Genomic DNA, 12,253 nt, shown 5'->3' with positions numbered 1-12,253 from the left:
TAATGCAGAAATCTCTTTACGGCCAAACTATTCACCATGAAAACAAACATAGAGGTCCATTAGCAGAAAGTTCCTACCAACATCAAAGCAGAAGGGGGACACCTGCTGGACTCATTGTGCCCGTCGTACACTTAAAAAATTCATCTGATCAATCAGGGTCACAATGGCTTCTTTGGACCTGTGTATATAGTCACATGTAAAACCACAGAAATGCTGAGCATTAATATTTCTTTGGAGAAAGTCAAACTAGTATATTTCTCTAATGGCAGTTCATTTTCACGTTGTGAAAGTGTTCCGGTCACTGCTGCTGTGTCCTCTGGGTGTGTTTTTAAATTTATTTATTATTCAAATGCTTCTCTAAATCTTTCTATCCCCCATTTTGCAAAAGAGAAAACTGTTTAATTAGATTACTTCTGAAAACCTGCAACAAAGAAGTTCCAGATCAGTCATTTACTAGATGTAATATTCCCAATTCTGCATAACAGTTGTGTTCTTTTATTCAACTTCATCGCTGTTGTTGCCACGTCCATATAGAAAATATATCAACACTTAAATATTCCAGTGGCAAAACGGGACACATCATGCAGTCACAACATATTATAGTATATGTATACTGGTTGGCTTCATGAGAACAAAATTGAAAACCTGTTTTAAGATTATTGCTTGGGTTCAAACTTGGTCCATTCATTTCGTCCGTCCTTCATTGAAGTGTATTTGTGAGTTCAGACAATGAGTGAAACGCTCCAACTTCATGAGCATTGTTCTGTTAGTCTGCACATTCATTCATGCAACAGACAAAAGTTAAAGGTTGAGGTCACGACAGTTGGTTGCTGCTGTTCATCAAAGCTTATTTTCAATGGCATTTACTAGATTCTTCAATTTGGTTTGCGCAGAAGATCTAAACCATGAATGCTGCTTTTAATGTCTGAACACTCTTAATAAAATAAAAGCATTTTACAAGAAGAGGTGGTTTTGGGGGGGGGGGGAGGCTGTTTGCATCCTGCTCCTCTCCGGTCGGGGGGGCAGAATCCCCGTCCACCCTCGCTGCTCCAGGAAGGCGGCAGACATTTAATATCCGTGTCCACCAAGCTTTAGATCACACTATCAAACATGTGCATCGACTGCATGATGCTCTCATCCTGGAGGGACACACGAAAACAGGTTACTGAAGAAGCCGCGGATGGAAAAGGTTATTTTGTTAATTCAATTAGACAAATACCTTTTGGCATGTCTCCAGGAACTCCTCGATGGTGACGACGCCGTCGTTGTTCTTGTCCATTTTCTGGGAAATGCAACACACAAGGATGTGTAAAAGTTGGAAATAAAGGAGAAGGAGTTTTCTTGGCGTGTTAACATCAGCGTGTAAAAAGATCAGTGGAACCACCTGAAACTGGTGGCAGGAGAAGTGTATTGCATCGATACAGCTTGTGCATGATGCTCTCTAGCACTACTTGGGTTAAAAACCCTACAGTGAACCTTTAGAGAAGAAAAACAAATAAACCTTAATTTCTTTAGGTTTCTGTTTTCTATCTACACGTGTCCTGTGCTCTAAATGAGCTGGACTTCCCAATGCATTGCACACAAAACATTTTATACCAGTACATTATAGTTCTGGCGAGATATATAATTGTTTAAAAAAACAAAGATAAAACAAGTGAAGTTGAGTTTTGTAGCCTGTGGGGTTGATTATTTTGAATATTTCAGTGTTTTACCTGGAAGAAGTTGTCCACATGCTCCTTGGGAGCATTGTCCCCCATGCAGGGGTTGGTATACTTTCCCATCATGTCGTATATGGAGTGCATGATTTCCGTCATCTCCTGAACAGACCGAAGGAAAAGGAAAATAATTAAAGGCAAATGAAGCGCCACCAACAGCTGCCGAGACGACTAAAGACACAAAGACGGAGAGATAGAGAGAACGAATCAAGCACCTCTCTGGTGATGCAGCCGTCTTTGTTAAGGTCGTACAGATTGAAGGCCCAGTTGAGTTTATCAGTTATGGAGCCTCTCAAGATGATGGACAAACTTACAACAAAGTCCTACAGCAATAAGAAGAAAACAAAGAAATGACTAAGATGGTAGTCAGGATTAATGAGTAGTTTACTAGTACTGACTGTATATATTTGTGTCTTTTACTGAGTTGCCACAATGGAGCACAAGGGAAGGAAATGTATAGAGTGAATGTGAGAAGACAGAAGGGAAGGACAAAAAAAATCACCTCAAAGGTGACCGAGCCATTGTTTCGGGTGTCAAATGCTTCAAAGAGGAAATGTGCGTACATACTTGAATCTGGAGAAAAGAAAAATGAAGTGACCACTCAAATTACAGAAGAGTCAGAAGGTTTTAGTGAAACTATGAACAGATATAATCTTAAAGCTTCTTGTTTCATGTCACCCTTTTTTAAATGTTTTAAATCATTTAAAATGACAGATTAAGCTCAATGTTGTTCATATTTTTATGATGATAAAGTTGAGAGTATGAACTGAATCAGGGATATAATGTGGTTCCAGAACCTGCAAACTCCTCGACAATAAAGAAGAAAAGCACAAGATGTTAATATTCTGGATGAGTTGAACGAGCATCTGACTGACCTCCATGAGGAAAGAACTGGGAGTAAATGCTTTTAAAGGTCTCCTCGTTCACCACACCACTGGGACACTCCTGAGGACATTTAAAAAACACACAGGGACGCAGATCCCACATTCAATTAGATTTGGTCAGTGAAAACATTAGAAAGAGAGTTGACAAATTGAACAGAGGGCTCTTCGACTGACATTTTTGAATCCGCGGTAGAGGACCTGCAGCTCTCTCTTGCTGAAGTTGGTCTTTTGTACGAGGGGTTCGAGTCCCTCCGGTCGGTAACGCACCGTCGACAGTTCCTCATCATCAGCTATGCTACCTGCGTGTACGGATGCAGAGAAACGGGAAGAAGTTACTCCCTAAAACACACCAGAGTGTTGTCTTCACAACGAGTAACCTGACATGAAGTCCGAGTGAAGACGGACTGTGTGTCCTGACACTTGCTTTGAGCCACCGAGAGGCTGGAGCCGGAGCGGAAGCAGGGGAGAAGTTTGAGAAGCCGCTGCTTTATGGTCTTTTTATTGGGTTTGGATGGAGGATTACCTGGAAACAACCAATCACAGCGGAGATTAGAGGCGCTTCGGGAACACCGTGTGAGACAGCTAAGCCACAGACATAATTATGCTCAAATTCGTTCAATCACTTTTTCATAGAACTCAGAGCGCACAAGTTAGTCTGCTGACCTGCCTTTGAACCAGTGTGACGGATCAAAGCTGGGGTCTGATGCACAGAGGTCATACAGAGAGTGTTCGAAATGTCCAAAACTATTCTATTCTATATAGTGTATATAATATGAAATCTTAAACACGAAGGACCTGGTTACTGATAAATAAATGACAAAACGTGCCGATGAATGGCAGGTATGGTGTTCTCTTTGCTGAGATGTTAAAATCAAACATTTGAGTCCACAACACATACTACACATGTCACATGGACACATCAGAACTCAGTGCATTCATTCAAAGGGGATGAAATTAAAAATCAGAGGATACCTGGTGCCTCCACAGAGCTCCCAACATGATGCGCCAGATAAGCTAACGCCGCTGACAAAGGCAACCGTCATGTGCACTGAAAGACCTGCGTGGCTAGGCCGGGCAGGTCAACGCACAGAAGGTCAGATTACAACACACACCGAGGGCGCTTGACTTTACTGACGTGTTAATGTCTTAATGTTGTATCGAGAACCTGCAAAATGTTCACACTCGCAGTGACTTTGAGCTCTGTTTGTTGTTTGCTGTCTTCCTCACTTTTTTAAACCCAAGTAATAATTGTACTCATCTGATAACTTGCTCCGAAGCTTCATGTGATTCAATGAACAGCAATCATCTTCATTAAGCTGATCATTGAACAGAACATTTGTATGCCTTCCTTTTCCCATCCCAGGAGCACCAAATGGTTGATGCACCTGCCAAAAACATCATATTTATCCGAGCTTCTGTTCTGCAGCTTTGTCTGCTTCCAAATTCCTTGTGTTGCCTTTAATGGTCTCTCTTGCTTGTCTCTCGGTGTCTGAGGGCATCTCGGAGACTTTCTCTTCCCAAATCAGTCACCAAACCCGAGTAGAGAGATACTGACGAGCAACTATGATGACAGAAGCTCACACAAACAATTGTTGACTTTGCATCTCCAGCCCTGTTGTTCCTGCCACTAGAGGGAAGTGTTGAACTACATCCAGATTATACACAAACGTTTAAGGCCAGAAAGTCAGAGAAAGGAAAACCCCAGACAGGAGGGGACTGTGAGCCCTGCAGGAGACCACAGGTTTTAAAGTAGAAAAGATGATACACCTTCACTCCCACTGCTATTCGGAGACAAAAACTGGACCTGTTTGAGCCTGACTCAGATACTTCTGGATGTGCTTGGATCCTTGGAGCCTTTCCTCAGTTTTGACTTTAATGCTGTAAATCACTTCAAATCAAACAAAAACAGGCTTCTGACAGACCAGTGAACGCTTTCCTGCTGTATGTTTTAAAGATTCAACCCATCTAAAGAGCCTTTTACAAACTATTATTAAGCGACACTAAAGGAAATTAAGAGACTTCATAAAATAGGGACGACAGCGAAGCTTTGAAGATAAGTAATCACCTCTTTTCTTTCATCATTAGAACAACTTGTACGTTTAAAGAAATTGAACGTGGTTTGTTGAGAACTTGTAAAGTCCTTTTCTTACCACAGCCTTAATTTCACTTTATATTAAGGTCAGAGAGAATAAGTCTGAATATTTGCCGGTATTCCCAAAACTTTGAAGTAGTTTTAATCAATTGGTTTCAATCAGTTAAGTTTCTGTCAATAAGAAGTTCATAATAGTTAAGTGGGAGGGGAAAAAAAACAATATGAATTAATTAATCTTCATTTTATGATGGAATTTTCTTTAAAAATGACCCAAATACACACATACAGGTTATGTCTACATGGCCATGTGAACAACCAAACAATTATTTTTCTTCAAGTAAGCAACTGTGAGCAAAGAATAAGTGGGAAGGCCACGTAATATTGATACTTCATTTTTAATGATTAGGTGATTTGTAAAAGGAGTGAATGAATAAATACATTTAAAATACTGGGGACGTAGACCTAAACTCCTAAGGTCACTTAGATGGTTGCGGCAGCTCCAGTAGGTCCATGAAGCACTCAACGGACGTTCATACCCCAAATGTTGCCTGGGCATGGAAAGCTTAACATAATCCGTAGAAAGGACATGGTTCAGCTTATGAACATTCCTCTAATACATACTATGGATACACATACACACAGACACAAACAATCACATGCACACTCTTTCTCTTCCACTCACATCTTGAGCTCCCCAGTGGTTGTAACAGAGGTTTTTTGTCTAATCATTTTACCACGTGTCCTCACACAGAAGCACACGTCCCCTTCAGTTACGCAGGATCAGCTTTGAATTTTTGTTATACAACGTGGATCTTAATACTCATCATAAATCTGCGATGTAACTATGTTATGAAAATGCGAAATGTCTTTTATCATTGATCGTATGAGTGTAGAAAATAAATCAAGCTTCTTCATTATGAAAAAGAAATATGTTGGAACTGACAAAACACACAATGCAATGTTATTCCATTAACCAAGCCAACAGATTCATTGATGTGTTCCAAATTTAGTCATGTGATCTTAAAGGGACAGTTTTTAGGAAGTGCATTAACACTTTGTTTTCTTGTTGACAATGAGGTGAATAATAATAAATTATCTTTACAAATTTTTAGCAGGAGACTTTTAGGTGGACGGGGACCAATTCCTGCTTCCCTGCTCCTAGGCTGTGATGCTAAGCTAAGCTTACTTGCTGCTCACTCAAGCTTTGTATAAACAATGCAGATTCAACATCTTTCTCTGCAAGAATGACAAATAAGCATATTTCAATGTGTCGAGCAGCTACATTTGAACAGTCTTTGAAATAACCTAAGTCCTTTGAATGCATTTGTGGAGTTTACACCTGTGCCTCTTACTTGACAGACTCAATAGAGTTGAACCGTAATGGTTGCAGTCACACAGTGTGTGCATCATACGCTCCAGTCTTCCTTTTAAAAAACGCTGGTTCGTGTGTGTCGTGAACGCCCCTCACAGCCTCTGTGTTCATGCACCTGTTCACTGTTTGGTTTACCTGCTGCTGAATGGATACCACACTGGCTATTGTGCCGGCTACAACTATCAGCCAGTGAATAAACATTCGTATTCCTACCATCTGCCCCTTTGGAGGCAAAGAAAATAGTTTTAAAGACAAAGGCTATTTTGGGAAAGTTGTCACAAGAAAGACAGCAACAATCGTGTGTGTCTGTGTTTGTGTGTGTCTGTGTGTGAGCAAGAAACTAACAGCGATGTGCTTTCTAATCTCTAGAGACATTTGTCTTTGCAAGCTCTCACAAGGAAGATTAAAGCTGACAAACAGAGGAGCTTCACTAATCTTATTACACACAAACATACTCACAAGTGTAATTTTAGATGACAAGAAACCAACTTTTTCTTTTTGTTCTCTCTCCGCTCTACTTCAGAACTCATCAGTGCGTTTATCTGATATATTTCCATGGTTTTGCCACCACCGGACACTATTGATGTTCATCTTTAATTTGAGAGAGCGCATTAAAATGACATCATCAATAATCCCTTGTGCTGCATTTTTAGGACATTTCATGAAATCAAGACATGTGAATAAAAAATAAACAACATGAATAGCATGTATGGATTATTAAGGCCTGGGACAATTATTCTCTTTCTTCGATCAATCTGTTGAATTGTTTTTCAAACTACTTCAGTAATTTGGTTGGAAATTCTGAAAATTTGTAGGACACAATTTATGCAAACTGCACTGAAAAAGATTGATACTCAGATTTGATCATCTTGAACTGGAAGTGATTTGTTTTTGTATTTCTTGATGAACTTCCAATCAGTTCATGTCCGCGTTATTATCCATGATCAATACGGAGGAGGAGTCGTGCAAAATATGACCGACTGGCATCACTGTACATTCCATCTGGAGATGAAGCCTCATAAACAATAGATTCACTGAGCTCTGAAAATGCGGCAACTTGATGGTCACATTCACGCAGCAGCTGGTAGCAAATGATGAAACATGAGTTTGTTTGTCTTTCAGCCATAGATAACATTCCATTGGTTTACTACTTTAGAAAAAACAAAGCAAACTTTCACGAGCGCACGTCCGTGGAAAGCTCAGCAGCTCAGCATGAACCAATAGATTCATGTTTCCCGGAAGAAGAAAAAAAGATGACGAAGACTCATACCTGTCAGCGGGTCGTAAGAACGGTCCAGTTCCCTGGAGTCAGACAGACTCTGGTCCTGACTCCTGGACTTCATGCTTCTCCTCCGTTTTTACCGGAACCGCCGATCCGGACCCGCAGGATCTGTGCGTGCGTCGCAGCAGCCGCTCATCTGCGACCTCCTGTTTGCATGTCCCGCCTCCACGAGCGTTTCTGCACGTGTGCGTGCGTGCGGGTCTGTGTGTGCGTGCGTGTGTGTGTGTGTGTGTGTGTGTGTGTGTGTGTGTGTGTGTGTGTGTGTGTGTGTGTGTGTGTGTGTGGTGCCAACTGCTCGCTGACAGAGGGAAGGGGGGGGGGGGGTGTGCCTCTCTATCCAAAGTCTACTGCTCAGCATCAGTTAATGTGGGTTCAAAGGTCAAGTGTGATGGCTCTACTCGAGCTGATTGTCGAGAGGACAAAGAGGGTCGACTGTCAGCTGGAGCGTCTGTCCTGTGGGGGATAGGTTCTGTGCCCTTTTGATGATGTCCTCACCTTGACTCTGGATTTGAGCATCTCTGGCTCGGTAGGGCGAAGCAAAATCATTTAAATATTAAATCCATGAATACACAGTGTAAGCCAAGTGGATTTATGAGATAAACTTCACATCCACTGCTTTGTTTCCCATCATCACAAAACTATTTAGAGCCTGTGATATAATACTTTGAGCCTCTGGGCATCACCAACTTTTTAGTCAAATGTTGAATTCGCTTAAGAATTCCATTGAAGTTTCTACATATTTCTTTGAAGCTCATAACGTCTCAAGATGCAGAGAAAATTAACGGTAATGAAGACTAGTAGGTTTCATGGTTGATGGCCGTGTAGAAGTGCACAATCATCGTCTTTGGCAGGTTGAATTTCTTCAGCTGCTTATGTTCAGCTCCCACTTGAGGTCCTGGGTGATGATGGCGCCCAGGAAACGGAAGGAGTCCACAGTGGTGACGTGGGAGTCACACAAGGTGAGGGGGGAAGGTGGGGTTGCGTTCTTCCTGAAGTCCACGACCATCTCCACTGTCTTTAGGGCGTTAAGCTCCAGGTTGTTCTGGCTGCACTACGTCACCAGGTGGTCAGACTCCCACCTGTAGGCAGACTCGTCCCCACCAGTCCAATGAGGGTGGTGTCAACCGCAAAATTCAGGAGCTTGACGGACTGATGGCTGGAGGTGCAGCTGTTGGTGTACAGGGAGAAGAGCAAAGGGGAAAGAACGCAGCCTTGGGGGGAACCGGTGCTGATGGACCGAGAGGCAGAGACGTGTTTCCCCAGCTTTGCGTGCTGCTTCCTGTCAGACAGGAAGTCAGTGATCCACTTGCAGGTGGAGTTGGCCGAGTTTGTCCTGCAGCAGAGATGGGGTGATGGTGTTGAAGGCAGAGCAGAAGTCCACAAACCTCCTGGCGTAGGTTCCTGGGGAGGATGAAGTGGAGGGCCATGTTGACAGCATCGCCTACAGACCTGTTGGCTCTCTAGGCGAACTGCAGGGGGTCCAGGAGGTGGGGTTAATGACCATGATCTTACTCTAGATTTTTTATGAAAGAAAACATGTTTTAGTGAAATGGAAAACTCACAAGAATCACAAGCTGAAATAACTTGAGGGGGGGTTAGGGTGAGGGTTTGGTTCTGTCCCACTCTCGAATCATCAAGTGTTTTGATTAGCCCTGAATCCTTCCGTAAGTCAGCATTAGATGCAAACATTGCCAGAGGGAATAACTCATAATTTACTGAAATGTTATTAACGGGGTTAGCAGTGGAAGTGTGGTGATGGAAAAAAAAAAAGCAAGCAGAGGCACATGTGTGTCTGTGTATTACACAGAAACATTACAAAGATTAGAGATGGAATAAAAATACACAGAAATATATATATATATATTATTTTATATTTTATTTAGTCATTGAAGCGATTTTAAGTAAATAAATAAAAGCCTGGAAGACGTTCAAACATCAGAAGATCACCAAAGCCTTTGGGATTAATCATCTGGGGAACATGAATGTGTACTTAAAATGTTTGGCTAATTCATGTCGAGTTATTAGTGAAAAGTTCTTAGTGAAAGCTTTGAGCTGCTGGTTGAGTTTTAGGAAAAACCAGGAGAGCAGTAGAGTCAGGATTCCTTCTCTGGGGACCATGAACATCTGTAGGAAATGTCAGGGGAATCCATCCGATAGTTGTGGAGACTTTTCAGTCTGACCAACCTGCCACCCACAGAGGCCCGGTGCCACCAGTACAGACACACAAGTATTCTTTTAAACTGCTCCAAGCCAAACATGGGATTACACAAATGATGTGATTTCTCAGGCTTTACAAATCTCCATTAGAGCCACAGGAGTTATTATATTATAATACAGCTGGTTCTAAAAATCTCATGATTAGAAAAAATGATTTTTGACATGTAAAATCAGTCTAATACCCCCCTCTAATCCCACTTCAAAATCCAATACAGACTTTTTATTGCTAATCTTTTTTTAAGAATTCCATTTTTATCCCACAATTTTGGACGGATTGACAATAAAACCCAAAATAATCAGAATCATTGTGTGGGCGCCAACAAACGTTAACTCTCATCAAATGTTATCGGAAAAATCCAGAACTCCTTCTGCCCAGAGGAGTTAAATGGTGTTTGTTGGGGGACAAACAGTGTGATGGAGCTTTCTTTAAGACCGGCAGGCGAGTGAGGGATGATCACGTTGTCTCTCAGGAGACCGATGAAGAGGAGAGAAAAAAGGCGAACGAGAACACCAAAAGAGGCCCAGCGAAGTGCGAAAAATCAAAGAGGGATGGTGGTGCATCTGAAAGGGAAATAAACTCAGAAGGGAAAGAGAAGACAGATGGAACGCAGTGGAGAGGTATTTGAATATATCGCCTGCCTTGGGACGGCTAAATCTCACAGTATTGATGGTGTTTATCTCTCGGGGGTTCACAAAGAAGTTTACCGTGGCTGCAGGGAGGGAAGTGTAGCCGACAGATAACCAATAAGGAGCTGTGATTGATGCCTGTAGTTATGCGCGTGTGGAGCGGTGATAACACACACACACACAGAAGCACAGGTGAGCTGGCACTGGCTGTTAGGGACTAAACAAAAGATAATAATTAGTGTCCCACTGCAAAGTTGCATTTAAAGACACACATTAAAAAAGGAAGGGGTGATGGGATGAAGGAGGGGAGAATGGAGGGGGAGAAACAGGCAATCGCCCCTCAAATTAATATTTGATGAGAAGGCTGATATGCTTAAATTAAACGTTATAAATACACAGAAGAATTAATGGGTTGTCACAGTAAAAGGAAAGAATGCGCAGTCTAAGCATCCGAGCTGTCATCAGCACACACACAAACACACACACACACAATGCATAGATTATATCAGGGAGGTTAAATACTGCTCAATCTACAATAAAGCCAACAAAATTAGAGGATTTGGAAGGGACTTTGTCAGTGGATTGCGCTCCACCACATTGCACAAAGGGACCTCTAGTGAATACACACTCTGAGTCTATTTTAAATGCCACGCTGTGGTTCCCAGAAGCACATTATAATCTGGGGAGATGTATCTTTGTACTAACATGCTGCTTGCGTGCCCATTAGAGGCTTATCAGTGTAATTTCCTTCCGCGCTCGGCTCCACAATTTTAATTAGGCGTGCTAGGGATACAGAAATACAAATGCAAAGGTAGAGTAGAGGGAAAATTGCAAAAAGAGTGAGTTTACGGTTGCTCAGCTGCTGCATTAAAGGATCTGCATGTTGTAACCCTTCATCTATAAATAATAAGCTAGCTGTTTTTTTTAATGAAACTCACGGTACTGAATTCATCGGGTAAGGCCTCTTGGAAAATATTTCCCTCTGGGTGCGTTGCACGGCTTAAGTGTTGACGGGTGAACAGGGAAATCTTGGACACTCAGTTGGAACCGGACCAAATGGAGTCAAACACGTTACTTTCACCCAAAAGAGAAAAACAATGTCTGCTTAGAGGTCCGATCTTTTTATAAAGCTCTTACATCTCGCTGTATAAAAACCCTGCTTGTCAGATTGGAAAAGTGAACATTTAATTGTATTATTTTCTTCTCAAGTGGAAACTCTTCTCAAATGTCTTGATGTTTACAATCAATGACAAGTGGTCTGTGATATTGTTCATTTTATACTCAAATGTTTTCCTTTCTAATCTGTTTATCTGCATCTATACAGTTTACCTTGAAGGAGTGTCCATGACTGTTCTTATGCTGCCAGTAGGCTGATGATGCATGAATATACAACAAAAACATTTTCTAGTGGGAAATCAAACCTGCATTTGTTTTATTGAGTGCAGGGTTAACTTGGCTTTTCGCCATGTGAAGTGAAAGAGCTCTCAGAAATATGGGAGATATTTACAGATTAAATGTGGATCCAGCAACTGATTTTACTTTGAGTAGCTTAAGAGTAATGAAGGAGTTTGTGCGACCCTGAGGGATCAGAGATCATTAGGAAGTAGCCTGAGGCCAAAGGTTATCAGACATGTAGTCTGATTAGTCTCATGGCGATAGATGGAGGACAAAGAGAGAAAGTTACAACAATATCACCGGTATTAGTAAACATGATCTGCTTGACTCCTTGCATTCACTGCTCAGATAAATGTATGGAAAGTACCACTGTGAGAAATAAAAAACACAATGAAATGAGAACTGTGTAAGTTGTTGCCAAAAAAACAACGTGAGGGAGATGTCAATCAAGCAGTTGAGTCGTGAGTCGAGTTGTAACTCAAATGTTCATTGAATAAAAGGTCAAATTTCATTTGCAGGTAAGAAATCAAGTCTGAAGACCAATGTATCAGACTCCAGGTCGGTCTGCGCTGTTAGCAGAGAACAGTGCGCGTGTGCTTCTAGTCAAATAAGTTAAATAAAGCTTTTCTTGATCTTTCTTGCCTAAATAGTGAAAACAGGAAACACTAG

At 41.6% G+C, this 12,253-nt stretch overlaps 1 pseudogene; it reads right to left on the bottom strand.

The window, feature by feature from the left end:
- Positions 1–47: 47 nt before the first annotated feature.
- Positions 48–7,501, bottom strand: LOC119218104 (Kv channel-interacting protein 2-like; annotated as a pseudogene).
- Between the last annotated feature and the right edge of the window lie 4,752 nt (positions 7,502–12,253).

Source organism: Pungitius pungitius, chromosome 9, assembly GCF_949316345.1.
Source record: "Pungitius pungitius chromosome 9, fPunPun2.1, whole genome shotgun sequence".
In the NCBI taxonomy this organism is placed as follows: Eukaryota; Metazoa; Chordata; class Actinopteri; order Perciformes; family Gasterosteidae; genus Pungitius; species Pungitius pungitius.
The sequence above is the reverse complement of the archived record's forward strand: the minus strand, read 5'-3'. Positions and strand labels throughout refer to the sequence as shown.